At 38.4% G+C, this 3,348-nt stretch overlaps 1 pseudogene; it reads right to left on the reverse strand.

Annotated features, from left to right (window-relative positions):
• Positions 1–2,098: 2,098 nt before the first annotated feature.
• On the reverse strand, positions 2,099–2,835 carry LOC138169976 (large ribosomal subunit protein eL14-like; annotated as a pseudogene).
• Between the last annotated feature and the right edge of the window lie 513 nt (positions 2,836–3,348).

Genomic DNA, 3,348 nt, shown 5'->3' on the forward strand with positions numbered 1-3,348 from the left:
GGAAAAACAATAATTGTAATTAATGACTTTTCTCAGTATGAGGATAGGTGGAATGAATAAGTATGTGTGTGCGTATTGACATATATATATGTGTGTGTGTGTACATACATATATATGTATATATAGTACGGTGTATGTGTGGATAAATACATATGCAAATATGTGTATATGTATGTACATGTATACATAGAGGGCACAGGATCAGTTTGAATATGAAGGTATGATATCTAAAAATAAAATTAAGAGGTGAGAGAGGAATATAATGAGAGGAGAAATGGAGAGATAAAAGAAGAAGAAAAAAATGAGTGTCAGACAGACGTCATAATAACCTGGAGAGACTTATATAAACTGATACTGAATGAGAAGTGCACAACGAGGAGAATTATGAATACAATAACAGACACATCATATCTGTGATAACTAACCTTGATAGACTGGGCTCCTCTCAGTAATGCAAGGCTATAAGAAAACTCCAAAAGACTCATGATGGGAAGGGCTATCTACATCCAGAGAAAGAACTTGAGAACCTGAATGCAGATTGAAGCAGACTACTTGCTCTCTCTTTTTGTTCCATTCTTTTGTTTTGCTCTTTCTTTCTCATTGTCAATTCCATTGACTATAATTCTTCTTTGCAACTGGACTAAGGTTTAATGTAAAGGTATTTGTAGAAGTCATAGGAGGTTGCATACCACCATGGCGGGGTGGGGAGGGGAGGAAGGGGAAGGAAAAGGGCTGAGAAAGAACTTGAAACTCAAGGGATTGTGGGATGGAATTTTGTAAAGTAAAAGTAAATAAACATTTCTTTAAAAGAAAGAAAAAAGAACCAGCCAAATAACTTGAACTCCCCCCCCAAAAAAAATATAAAGAAGAAGGTGATGATGAAAGAATAAGCTTGGAAGAGAGAATATCATTAGAAATATAGATATGAAAATCACTGGAATAGAAATAGACATTGAAACCTAGGGCTCTATTTGGGAGTCTCCTAAGGGTTCTGGGGACCTTACTTGTTTCCTTTGCAAAGCTACCAGTGGAACACACAGATTATAAACTTGTCTACCTCACACTCAGCATTTCAGAATACATTAGTTTCAATCATAACTTTATCAGAAATCCTCACTCTGTATTTTTTCTTTGAAGGTTTTTTTTTCATTGTACAATTAAGCCCACTCCACTCATTTTAATCTTGATGATAACAATATGCTTTTAAAATATTTGGGAAACTATGATTTTCCATTATTTGAAAACAAAACAACAAAGGTAAACTGCTAGTGTTTTAAAGACACTTCAGTTTCTAGAAAAAAATATTAAAATTACTTTTTTGCCCTCCCAAGTAAATTCAGTCTTCTCTCCACCTCATATTTAATTCTGTATACAATGTTATTCATTTATTCTGTCTGGTTAAGAAAGCTGCATATCACTGTGTTAAAATAGAGGGAAAATGAGGCATAAAGTAATGTTCAATTAATTTCCTTTTGAACAAATGGCAAAATATTTTGTGGCAGTTTTTGGAAACATTTTCTCTAAGCTGAATATGCATGGTTAAGAATGGTTGTCACTGACTTTTCTATGAAGATGATAAAACATCCATTTATTTACTATTCAGAAGAATCAGAAATTCATTTGTGTTGCTAGTGTAAGTCTTTACCTATATGATGTGATTTGAAAAATCTGGAAAGGCTTTGTAGTCCAAAATAACTTCTGCACTATATTGCCGTAACACCAACCATTTACTCGCACACACATGCACATATGTATGTATATCCACACACATAAATATATATTCACATGAGTGTATGCATATATAACCTAGATTGAGAGAATGAGTCATCAGAAGAATACAGATTAACCCATCATCTTCAAAAAAGCTGAGGCTTATTCTCAATAACAGACTATGAAAAATTAATGGGACCACAAGAATAACCATCTACTCCAATCCACACAACAAAGATTCCCTGCAAACATAACTAAATTTTTTTTTGTTTTTACTGTTTCTGTTATTTCCCAGTCTCTGTAATCAACATCTCTGAAGGATACCACCCCTCTTCAGTACAACTGTAATTATTAAGATTTCTTTTTAAATTTGGATATCTCTAGACAATTTTTTTTTGTATAGGAAAATCTTTATTTGATTTTGGGTAGCCTCTTATTTTTTGGCCTTTGGAGCAGCAGCTGCTTTCTGGGTGGGTGCCTTCTGGGCAGGTCCCTTCAGAGTGGGTCCCTTCTTGGCTGGTACCTCCTGGCCAGAGGCTTTCTGGCCCTTCTGGCCAGGAGCTGCCTTCTGGCCCTCAGCCTTCTTTGAGGGGATCTTCTTGGCAGAGACCTTAGTAGCAAGTGCCTTCTGGGCAGCTCCCTTCTTGGGAGACCCCTTCTGGGTGGATGCCTTCTGGAGCTTCTTCACTTCATGCTTGATAATTCTGTTTCTCATTTTCTTGGCGGTCATGACTTTGTACCGGTCAAAATCTGTCATCTTGGCTTTCCGTTCTCTGGCTTCGATCTTCTTGGCCCATCACGTGGCTTTCCATTTTGTATTGATCTTTTCCTTCTCCCATGCAGCCCGGACATACTTCTGATGGGCACTGTGTGGGAACTTGAGCACGAAGTCTGTGAGCTGCATACACTTAAACGGCATGGCCCGCCTCCTCACACCACTGCAGGGGCCATCAACCAAAGCCCGGTTCTGGTCGATCACCTCCAGGATGGCCACCAGCTTGCCAGCGTGCGGCCTGAAGGAGATGTAGGCCACGCGGCCGATCTCCACATAGCGCTTGAACACCATGTTGGCGGCGCTGAACGAGAAGGAAGGGCCTGCAAAGGACTGTGCACATGCAGAGCACAGCTCCCGCCCCACGCCGGCAGGCCCATAGAGGAGTCGTAGTCTAGACAATTTATTTTTACATTTAAACCAATTATTGGGTTTGCTGCATTTAAAAATGCATGCCATACATTCTTTTTTACATTTTTTGGTCTTTATTAATTTGTTTGTTTAGTTTAAGTTTACAAGATTCAGTTCCACAATACCTTGAGTTCCAAATTTTCTCTGCCTCCCTCTACTCCCCATTCCCCCATGCACTCAAGTATAGGATCTGAAAATACTTTCACACTAGACATTAGTCAGGTTATAAAGAAGGATTGTATCAGATGGAATGAACAATGGGAAAAAAAAAAAACGAAAAAGAAAGAGAGTAATTAGTTTGCTTCAATCTGTATTCAAACTCTGGTCTATGTGGGTCTTCCTAGTTCTTTCTCTGAATGTAGACATCTCTCTCCATCATGATTTTTTGGAGTTTTCTTATAGCCCTGCATTGCTGAGAAGAGTCCAGTCCATCAAAGTTGGTCGTCTCACGTAGG

This window comes from Petaurus breviceps, unplaced genomic scaffold (assembly GCF_028583685.1).
Source record: "Petaurus breviceps papuanus isolate PSGF00001 unplaced genomic scaffold, PetGlider_PUasm1.0 38, whole genome shotgun sequence".
NCBI lineage: Eukaryota > Metazoa > Chordata > Mammalia > Diprotodontia > Petauridae > Petaurus > Petaurus breviceps.